At 39.8% G+C, this 12,014-nt stretch overlaps 1 pseudogene; it reads left to right on the top strand.

Moving 5' to 3' along the window:
• The first annotated feature begins 2,471 nt into the window (after positions 1 to 2,471).
• On the top strand, positions 2,472 to 3,935 carry LOC115301542 (annotated as a pseudogene).
• Positions 3,936 to 12,014: the final 8,079 nt, after the last annotated feature.

The raw sequence follows: 12,014 nt of genomic DNA on the forward strand, positions 1-12,014 counted from the left end.
GCTACTGTGATGGTTCAGCAAAAATGTGTGGTGCTTTTTCTATCCCCTGGAAAGGGATGTGCTCAGGCCTCAAGATGGTATTCTGAGCGTGATCTGACCACCACTGAACAGTATCATAATCTTGGACTACTGGTGCTTTCATGATTGATGGGTCTCTCTCATTTATTTACTGACCCCTCCATCTTACAGAAGATATTAATTTCTACTAAGACCATGGACCCACCTCATCCTCTGCAACTATCCTGCTCTGACACTGAGCAAGAATACAAATAAAAGAAACACTGAAATTTGCTTTTCATTCCAAAGGATCCCTTCTTCTATCCCAAAAGGGAAGAGGACTGTCTTCCTGTCATAAATGTAGAAGGAAAAAGGAATAATAAAGCTGTCAGATTCTCTTTTCTGGTCCATTTACAGAAATTTAGAACACATTAGATGCCAAAACAACCCTGAAAACAAGAATTTGGATATCCAAGATGGAGTACTTACAGATTACACAGCAACACTAACAAAAACTGGGCTCTACTTTTATTTGATGTCAGTATTTGGATGTTGGGAGAAATCTGGTAAAGGAAGAACTCCTCCCAATCTTTGGTAAAATAACCAATTTGAATTGAATTCAGTTTAATTTTTTTAAAAGTGTCCATACGAGCAAGTGACCAACGACCAAATGAATGAACGTGTCCACAGCTTCTTTTTGCATTCTTTGGGCATAACCCCTCAGGGGAGAGAAATTCACGAGGCATCTGAGTCTGTGGAATAAGAAACCATAGTAAAAGATAGCCAGGCTAAAAGCATGACTGTTTGATGAAGATACACATTAGCATTAAATAAAGTTTGTGAAATGAATGCATTGGGTTTTTTTTTAGAATTGAGACTACTGAATTTTCAATATAGTAGCTTTTGTTTGTTTGTTTTGAGGAGATGGGGGAGAAAAATGAGAAAACAGAGAGGCAGAAAGAACATGGAAATCTCCCATAATTCTACCACCAGAGATACTATTTTAAAATTCTGAGTATATAAGGAATTTTTTACAACATTTTCAAAGAGAGTACTTTGAAAAATTGTGTTTTCTAAGGCTAGCCTATTTCTAACCATCACTGAGAAAGGACAGAAATAGTAGAAAGTTATCTCTGGAATCTGGTAGTCAGAACTCGAAACATGGATTCTTGTACCTTTCTACTTAATTTCTCCTAATAATTGCATCAGGCCAATCATCCAGAAAAAAAGGAGGAGGAGGGAGCGGAAGAGGAGGAGGAGGATGAAAAAGGAGGAGAGGAGGAGGAAGAAGAAGAAATTTTTCTAGGTGTTTCTAGACACAACTATAGTAAGTATGCTTTATAGAAATCAGGCAAACCATTTTAGCCTGCTCTTTGTGTTTACCCATAAGAATCATAATGTCAACCTGAGAGTAAATTCTAATGAACCGAGTAGTGAGTGGGTTCTGGAGAAAGAAAAAAAGGATGTGTCCAGTGAAACCAGTTAGTTGCAAAGGAAGCTTCTTGGTAAACTCAAATTTTTTACCTGATGAAAGCAAAAATGTACACTCAATGAAAAATACAATTAAAAAATAATAGAAAAAAGCAATGCCAGAAAAGCTAAACTTTTAGAGTCAAAAGAGCTAAACATAATAAAAGAAACCTTTTAAGTTAGATTTAAACCAAGTAGAATCGGAAAGGTAAAATATCCCTGATTGTAGAAGGTGGTGTTATAGTAACAGACGTTTGAATAAAGATAGAAGTCTTTCTTTGGCACTTACCTTCCCCAAAGAGGGAGCGTGTGGTCTTTACATTAGAAAGCATAAATGATCATTCGAATTCTCTCCAACTCAAACAGGAGGGATTCTAAGGATGTTTCACTTTTTAGCAGATTGCTGGCGTTTGGGGTAAATATCACCAGACTGTGATTTCAAATCCAGAAAACTTCCTGAAAGTTGTGTAACTAAGACACAACTTTTCACAGTATGGTGTTTTTGGTATCAAAAGATGGGAAACATTATATTAGTGTTAACTTTAAACAGTGCAAAGAGCAGTTTTATTTAAGTAGAAAAACAATTTTATTCAGGAATAGCAGAAGAATTGCAATTTGAGACAAGCACGCTATGGCGAACCATAGACAAGTCTGAAGAGACAAAGGGAGGGCAGCTTTTATTAGGTTTCAGGAGGAAATGGGGGAGGGCCGTTCTGAGCAAAAGTTTATTGGAGAACAAGGTTGAGGTTGTGGCAGTTTCTCATTGGCTGCCAGCTGTGGTTAGCGCTTTACTGCTGGGGCAGAAAGGGATCTCCCTTCCTTCTTCTAAAAGCATTAGATAAAATTCCTATGTGATAAATGTTCTCCGTTACCGAAATAATTCCCAGCTTCCCTCTTTCTGCTGGTTACACAGGTTGCGATGAGTGATATGTGCCTGATAGCGCCCCCTTCAGGACTCCCAACTCCATTTTAAATAAAGTTTCCCTTTTTTTCAAATTAGAAATATGGGTATGTGTACCCATAATATGACAAATGCAGGCAAAGAATTTCATTACTACCTACAATTGAACACAGAACCTTAAATCAGAGTAAGGAGTATAACCTCAAGAATTTCAACAGCAGTCACTTTTGGTTTTGGAGGATCTAAAATCACAGACTGCTTAAACAAGTATTCATATCATCTCACAACATTTGCTTCAAAGTAAAGAACTCCCTTATCATGTTTTGAACTACATTCTGAAGGATGAACCAAACTTCTTTTTCACTCAAAAAAAAAAAAAAGATTTTCCTTATTAGTCAATGTGCTGCGATCACAGACCTATGGTCAATGACAAGCAGGCATTCAATTTCTGGACGATCCCCGAATAAGCGTCAAGGTCATTTAACTAGCATCACGGGGAAACGACTTACACTGTTTTAATAGAATAAGCTAATATGGTATATTTGTGCATCATCAAATTGCTTTTAAACCGATTATTTCTTATACAATTCTCAGACCTGTAATTGTAATATTGGCATCCACATTCTTTTTTCATCAATCGAGTAAAAATCAACCCCAAAAAAACCCTTTTAAATAAGCTATTAAAAAATTAAATATGGTATCTATTTGTCTCTGTGTATGTATATACACGTTGCAGAGTTTTTTGCCATTTTGTTTGTTTTGGTTTGCTTTCTTTTTTTTTTTTTTAAATAGAGGATGTTAAGTCACAGGATTTTTCCAAAGAAATGTATTTTTACCTTGAAAGGGTAAAAGGCTGTGCAGGAGCCCAACCCAAATGAAAGAGTTACACTGGCCACAAACATCAGTTGCATGTGACAGCAGCTAAGCATAATCAGGTCAACCAGAAACATCTAGTTTAGACTTCCGGCCTCCCTCCAGCTGCCATCTTGCATCCCCACGTGTGTGCACCTACTCCCAGCTGGTCCACCCGAGACGTCCTGAGCGCACACCCTAGTCCTCCCCGCGGTCCATTTCCGCTCCCACAAAATGAAACTATCACCAACCCAGAGAAACTTGCCAAACTGCAAAGCACCAGTGCGCGTTGGTGGGAAAGGAACTGCTCGCTGTAAGAAGAAGGTGGTTCATAGAGCAGCTACAGCAGGTGATAGAAAACTTCAGTTCTCCTTAACGAAGTTGGGGATGAAGAACCCCCGGTATTGAAGAAGTGAATATGTTCACAAACCAAGGAACAGTGATCAACATTAACCCTAAAGTTCAGGCTTCCCTGGCAGTGAACACTTTCACCATTACAGGTCCTGCAGAGACAAAGCAGGTGACAGAAATGCTACCAAGTATCTTATGCCAACTTGGTGCAGAGTGTCTGAGGAGTTCAGGAAGGTTAGCGGAAGCTCTGCCCACACAATCTGTGGATAGAAAGGCACCACTTGTTATGGGAGAGGATGATGAAGATGACGTTCCAGATCTTGTGGAGAATTTTGAGGAAGCTTCCAAGAATGAAGCAAACTGAATTGAGTCAACTTCTGAAGAAAAGAAAACTTGAGGAAGTTACTGGAAGCTGCTATTTTATATTATGACTGCTTTTTAAACATTTTGTTCATGAATCTGATAAAATGTAGATCTCTAATATTTTCAAGCCCAAACCCCTTGGACACTGCAACTTTTTTAAGGTTTTGCTTAAACACAATTCATTCTTTGTGGTTAATTAAACTGAAGAAGCCTGGGAATAAAGTTTGAAACAAGATTAAAAATAATAATAATAATTTGGGGCACCTGGGTGGCTCAGTCTGTTAAGCCTCCGACTTTGGCTCAGGTCATGATCTCACGTCATGATCTCACATTTGTGGGTTTGAGCCACAGGTCAGGCTCTGTGCTGACAGCTCAGACCCTAGAGCCTGGAGCCTGCTTCGGATTCTGTGTCTTCCTCTCTCTTCCCCTCCCCTTCTCCTGCTCTGTCTCTCTCGGTCTCAAAAATAAATAAAACATTAAAAATAATAATAATAAACATCTAGTTTGAAGATGCTGAATCTTCCCCACCTCCACAAGACCACATAAATCACACCCCTTTTCCAAGCACCGTAAGAAACATAGCAAGGAGAGAGAGAAGCTACTGAAAAACTCGACGTCCTTATCCAAGGAAGACAAACTCTTTTCCAAATGGACTGCTTAAGTTACTGTGTCTGATTAAGCCTTAAACCACCCGGGACATTTAGATTTTTATTTGCTAATTAGTAAATAGAGATTTTGGAGGAAGTTCAATCAGTTAAAAATGCAATAAAGAAATGAGAACTGTTGTACATTCTCATTGCGAGACGTATAACATTTGCGAATCTGCTACCCCGGATCCTGCCCACTCCCAAGAATTCTGGTTCAACTGTTAGCAGGTGCCATCCCAACAGTGGATCTTCATATGAAGACTTTCTGGATCCATCCTAAAAATGGCTGGAAAAGAATGAATCCATACCGTGCAAAAGGAACCACAGAGCTCACGGAGGTATGAACCTATATAAACATCCCCAGAGATGCAACTCTAGGCTCTCACACTTCCTTCTCTCCCCCAAAGGAGCAGGGAAAACACTTAGTTCCAGCTCCTGGCCTTGTCACCACTCTGGCCGAGTTTTGCTTCATCCTTCCATTGTCTGGGGGTCTCCTTTGCATGTCCCAAGTTTTCTTGCTTCATGTCCTAAATGTTGCTTTCTTTTGTCAGGGACCTTTGTCACTGGCTCTGCTAACATACCTTTCACTGAAATGTATCTTTCAACATTCCCTGCACATGTTCCCCTGGATTTATGCTTACAGTTACATTTTTGATGGTAGTAGTTTTTGCATTTACTACTTGCTGCTTTGGGTGAGTTGCTCATTTATTTCCTATTTCTCATTACTCTTCTTTTCCTAAACTTTTATAGTTACATGAGTATGTTGCCTTTGGTTAGTTAAATTAGAGTTTAGAACTTTACAAAGTTATTCTTCATGAAATCATGGGAAAATTTTGCTTGGGTGCATTTCACAGTCTAATAGTTAAAATGTGTACTTCTCTGTGAAATCCAGTGATAACATCTCTCAAAGCAGTCAAAGTTTCATTTAAAAAGGAGCACTGTCTTTTCCATTCTCATACAAACATATTTCTTCAATATCTAGAATTAAATGAAGAAAATAAATATTTCATTTCCACAAGATGGACACTGAAACCAAAAAACGATACATTATAGAGAGCAAAACCATCTGTGTTTTCTTGTCTTGTGATCTGGTTGGGACTTCCTTTAATCAGGACCCATAGTGGCAAGCCTCTGCTGGCTGGACCCAGATGCAAGAGAGAAAGAGCCCAGATCTTCCACTTCCCTGCAGTGTCTGCTCCTCTGGGATCTCAGGTGAAAGAAAGAGACTCAGACAGAGGGGATGCAGTTTGCCCCGTGAGGGCATGCTCCCCAAGATACTACATTCATGTGCTCAAAAAAAAAAAAATGACTTCTTATTGTATACGAGGTACTGGCCTGTGAACTCTAGAGTTTCTACCTTCCAGGGGTTCCCAGGCTAGTAGGGCAGATAAGATGTGCAGAAATTATATCAGTAATAAGGAAGAGAAACAGTACCAACAATAATGCCAGAAAAGTTCAGAGGAGCAAAGAAGCTTGCAGCGAGGCGTTTGAGAAAAGACTGGTATGCAAGATGGCTTTCAAGTTTAGCCTTGAAGGCTGGGCATAATTTCCCAAAGTAGACATGAAGATTGTGACTTTTACAGGTGGAGAGTGAAATAAAAATATGTACAGACAAGATACTAAATCTGTTCACAGCACAGAAGTTACCAAAACATCAGAAGTAGGGACAGGAGAGCAGTGGGAAGTGTGGCGACAGAGTGAGAAGGAAGAGAGAGTGCTAGAGAGGAGGAGGAAAATAAATGAAGGTGATTGTCGGTCTTCTGTCTCAGCCCTGCTTGGGACTCCCCAGGTGCGGCCAAGACATCAGAGCCATTTTCAAAACAGCACAACTCTGGAAGATAGGTTTGTTCAGCAAACAATATAGTAGGCTATTTCAGACCATAATCCCCAGAACAGGAAAAGCTGACTGGGTCAGGACGCACCGCTTTTCTGCTCTAGTAGTTCCGAGCTGGCTGATTAAAGAATCTGGGCCTCATTAGAAGTAAAAATGTAAGCAAGATCAGACAAAACTTACATGAAATGTTAGATTCCACTGAGTTTTCCCCAAAATTCAAATTGGCTGGATAAAAACAAAAACAATAAAAGGCAGTTCGCAAAGTCAAATTTTTCTAAGATCTCTGTATAGCTCAGCCATAATTTTGCAGGAAGACTGTAAACTAGAATAAGAGGTCATTTGCTTATATCCCATCAAAACTAAAGATATTCTGTGACCAATTAAAATTCTAAAAGAATTGTCTCAAGAAATTTGAAATAAGCACGTGGTTAGTTACATTTAGAAATAAGTTTGTGGTTAATGTGAAAACAAGAGAAAACTTTTTGGGGAAAAAAAAGGTATAGATAGTTTTTGTCTATGAAGACTGCCTGTAACACTATTCTCTTATTTTATGCCTCTTTTTTTGTTTTTGTTTTTTATTTATTTTTGAGAGACAGCATGAGCAGGGGAGGGTCAGAGAGAAAAGGAGACACAGAATCCGAAGCAGGCTCCAGGCTCTGAGCTGTCAGCACAGACGCGGGGCTCGAACCCATGAGCTGTGAGATCATGATCTGAGCCGAAGCCGGAAGCTTAACGGACTGAGCCATCCAGGCGCCCCTATTTTATGCCTCTTACAGGACAATTCCCACGGTGACAGTTGTTGGGCACATACAGCCCTGTTCCAATTAGCCCTTAGTTTCCAAAGAAAAAATGCAGAATCAAAGAGACCAAAGGGGCAGAATAGCATGGCTAGACTTTGCAAATTTCCCTGATTGTTCTGTGCTACGTGTCTATATGGTGACACTGAACCAGCTACTTTCCTCAATAAATATAGTGGGGTTTTTAAATTTTTTTAACGTTTACTTATTTTTGAGAAAGACAGAGAGTGTGCACGCACAAGCAGCATACAGGCAGAGAGAGAGAAGGGGACAGAGGATCGGAAACGGGTTCTGCACTGACAGAGAGAGAGAGAAAGCCTGACACAGGGCTCAGACTCACGGACCGTGAGATAATGACCTGAACCAAAGTCAGACACATAACCAACTGAGCCACCCAGGGGCCCCAATAAATGTAGTTTAAACAGTTGTTTAGAAAAAAAAATCATGAGGTCAGTGCACATTAAAAAGATGACCTACATTTTCCTCTTAATGATATACTAAGTACTTTACTAGAAACAGGGAAAAAAGACTTTAGGGGGAAAAAAAGACTTTAAGGGAAAAGATGATGTAGAAGCTTATCATACTTCAGTACATTGGCACCAAGAAAAAATGTCCATCTTATCTTGGTCAAATGCAAAATTACTACACAGTCACTGTTAAGTACAGATTAGGAAAATGAATGTTTTTAAATAATAGTAGAAAACAACAGCAACAGCAATCACAACAACAACAACAATAATTAATGTGTTATATAAACATTGTTTATTTGGGCCATTCTTTGAGTAAGACACATTGTTTGGGACATTGTATGAGTAAGACACATTTCTTCTCCCCAAAACTCTACACCTGAAAGTGAGGACAGGTAAACTGAAAAACTAAAATACATTATGACAAGTGTTATTAAAAAACTGTGGAATAACTACTGGTAAGGTCTAGATGTCAAGAAATCTAATTCTGCTTCTTTTTTTCCCTTCTTTTTAAATCAAAAAATTTTTTAATTCTTCTCTCATCCATCACACCCTAAGGTGGGCTTAAATATTATCCTGGATACACTGAAGAACATGAACCAACATGAGTAGCATATCTTTTCATTCAAAGAAGGTGAGAGCAAACTACATCTTAAACAGAAATTCCAGAATATGAGTTCTTTGCTACCGTTGTTTCAGCTTCTCATAGTGTGAGACAGCAGGTCCCATTTTTCCAAAGCTTCTTTTCCAAGATGCCGGTCTTCAAAGAGTTTTCATCCTTTCCTTCACTGGACCACTGGTAGATTACCTAACCTCTCTAAACTTCAGTTTCCTACCTGTAAAATGGCCACAATAATAATCCCGACCCCACATATTGCTGTCAGAATTAAGCAAGGTGGCAGTGCTGAGACAACAAGGAAAGTGCCTGGAAACCTTAATAAATGCTCAATAAATATTCACTCTGATTAAATAACTCAATTCCTGAAGATTGTGCCTATTATAATGTGTCTGACCTCCAAAAGGCTTATTATAGTTATGAATTCCATAATGGATTCCGTTGGATTTATGAGCATATTATTCTAGTTGGTATGTAGTGTTTTGAATGCTACATTGCCAAAATTGGCTTTTAAATGTAACACATTTCAAGTAATTGCCTATTGCACCATAGTCAATTGGCTTTTTAAGTTAATACATAATACATAATTTCCTCTTTAAATGATTATTGTAAAGCTTAACAATGAAAAGATAGACCCATAGCCACAGGACAGAACAGTAACGATACAGGTAATGCACAATGTCCAGGAAGAATAAGAGAGATGAACTTGAGAGGAATGTTTCCCAAAGGGGAAGATTCTTTGAAAATGCAGCTTTACCGACCATAATTTGCATAAGAGTCAGATAAGCATGAGCACGTTGGAACGGAGGATTCAGGCTGGTGCAGTCTTTCTATTGGATAAGGATCTTCAAATGAAAAACTGAAGTCTAGATTAGAAAAATATGAAGAAAATCTAGCCCTTCCAAAATAGTGCCGTGAGCTTGCTGACAGACAGCCTCACATTTTAAAACTGAAAGAGTGCGAGGGAATCATGTCCCAGGTTCTACGGCCTGAAAACATCTGGCTCCTAACAGCTTTAAGCAATTCTCTCCAACAATGTGCTTGTGACTGCAGGATGTACACTTAATCTACAGCTTCCAAAACACTGTTTGGCAGCCTCCCATCTGTGCTGCTGTGCTCTTACTCTTTCTAATCCTGGGAACGCCTCCCTCACCTCCCCTGTCTGCCGACTTCATCCGCTAGAGACTCTGAAAGAGGCCATCTTCTCCTCAGAGTGTCCTCAGTGCCTTCATCTGTGACTTCTTTTTCTTGGTCCTTGGTATTTTTAGGACATTGGCTTTCTCTCTTGATTACACCTAAGCGTGCTAGGAAGAAATGCAATCCATGTCTACCTCTTCTAGATATGAGCCTTTTAGGTTTCATAACTCTGTACATAGTGCACCTCCTTTTATAAATATTTAAAAATCTCTCAGAAGCAAGTGAATAAGTGAAGTCTGCATGTAACTGCGTGTAACATCCTGGAGGCTTTCCTCGAGTTCACAATGGCCACCATTCCTGCGTGTAACTTAAGTTACGATGTGCGTGATTTATGCTTGCAGAGCAGGAGTGACAGCACATACCGTGCCGGCCAGATAGCCATCTTTTTTGGAAAGCCTCTTTCATTCACTTTCAGTAATGCCACAGAGGCCTCAAAAAATTATTGAACCATAACCCAGCTCCTGAGCTTCTAGACGACCTACATTTTAAACTGAAGACCAGTGAACCAATTCACAAACCGGATTGGCAAAACCATTCTAAAATCCTGCTCCTGGAGGCAGCCTTCCTTGGAGGAAAACTTGCTGGGTGCACTCAGGAGAATTGGATTTATCACTGCATTTGGAGCTCCCTTTACCAAAGGTTAGCGTTTAGGAGGAAAACAAGAATGCACGTGACCACTGCCTCCCCACTTCACCTCTGCACGGGGTCACTCTGCCAGGGAGATCTTCCCTCCCTGCACCAGCTCATACTGCACACCGGCTGCTTGCATTCACTGCCTTACCTTCTTCTTCTCTTTTTAAACAAAATGCTTACCATGTCCCAGCATCTTATAGCCTTTATTTATCTATTATGTATGTTGTTTATTATCTGCTTTCTTCGCTAGTAGGTAAGCTAGAAGTTTTTGTTTTGTTCACTGCTGTACTGACGTAGACTCTGATGTAGAGTCTGAAGACTCTACAAAATGCCTTGGATACAGTAGGCCCTCAATAAATTTATTGAAGGAACAAATAAATTAGTGATTTAAGGAGGGCTTTCTTACGTATTTCTCTACCGGTGAGATAGGAAAGGGCCCAAAGCAGACCTGCTGAAATTAAAGAGAGTTAACATGCCAAGAAAAAAATCATATGTACTTACGTTTACATAGATGAGTCTCAGGTCAGGAATGGTGGGTGAACACCCGATGTAAAACCTAAGCTTTGCCCACCACGTCTGGGAGGTCTGGGAGGGCGGCGCATCACCAGAAAGAAAGCAACCTATGATTTGCTGACCACGCACACATGTGCAAAGCACTGTCCAGTGTTACTTTTCGCATCGCATAATTTCTTGCTTGGTTTAGAGCAGGTTCTCAGTCACCGCGTTATGGCCATTTTGAGTTTGATGAACTCTGTGGTGATGGGGGCTGTCCTGTATGTCAGGGGACAGTTAGCAGTGCTCCTGGCTTTATGCACGAAACACCAGCACTAATGTCAAGTTGTAGCAACCAACTATGATTCCAGGAATGGCCTGTTGTCACCCACTGCCAAATGAAGGTGAGGCAAAATCTCCCCCTGTTGAAAAGCACCGGTTTAGAGCCTGTCTGGCATGGGGGTCTTGCAGTCCTAACCTCTCTGGCCTCCCTTCCTCTTCTCTCCTCCCTCTGTATTTCATGTCTGTATTTTAACTTCTCCCTAGCTCCATTCTGGAGACTTTTCTCAAGTTCACAATGAGCACCATTCCTGTCTTTGCCTGAAAACCTTGTGTGTGATCTTTCCTGGACATTGCAAATGTAAGTTTAGGTCAGTCAGATTCTTCATAACAAAGGAAAGAAGGGAAAGAGAGAAAGAGAGGGAGGGAGGGAGGGAGGGAGGGAGGAAGGAAGAAGAAAGAAAGAAAGAAAGAAAGAAAGAAAGAAAGAAAGAAAGAAAGAAAGAAAGAAAGGAAGGAAGGAAGGAAGGAAGGAAGGAAGGAAGGAAGGAAGGAAGGAAGGAAGGAAGGAAAGAAAAAGGAAGGAAAGAAAAATAAGAAAGAATGAAAGAAAGAAAGAAATGAAAACAAGTTCATCTTTCACAGAGTAATTTGCGAGCACTTGTAGACAAAGTTTCTGTCTTTATACCTCCACCTGCAAGGAAAAGAATGAAAGGGGAAAAAGGAATAGAGAACTTCCTTTGCTACAGAATGTCTCTTCCATCCTGTTTATCTCGGAAGTGGGGAAACAGGGTTCTCAATGATAAGCACCCAAAACTACACAATCCTTTCAATAATAGATTTAAATCAGACTGATTTTCACCTCTGATATCTTTGAGAAAGAGACTAAAATCTATACCCTTAGCTATTGATAAGGAAATGAGATGCTTTATCTTACTTGGTCTGATGCTTCCCTATTAATTCTTAAGCATCAAAATCCTTGGCAGGGTCTAGCAAAGGCAAGGAAGGGTAGAAAAAATAATAAGAAATAGTGTAGTCTTCAATCTTTATTCTTGCCCGAAAGAATTTTTTTTTAAAAAAGGCTGCTTTAGCCTTTAAATAGTTTAGCAAGTCACATT

Source organism: Suricata suricatta, chromosome 1, assembly GCF_006229205.1.
Source record: "Suricata suricatta isolate VVHF042 chromosome 1, meerkat_22Aug2017_6uvM2_HiC, whole genome shotgun sequence".
Lineage (NCBI taxonomy): Eukaryota > Metazoa > Chordata > Mammalia > Carnivora > Herpestidae > Suricata > Suricata suricatta.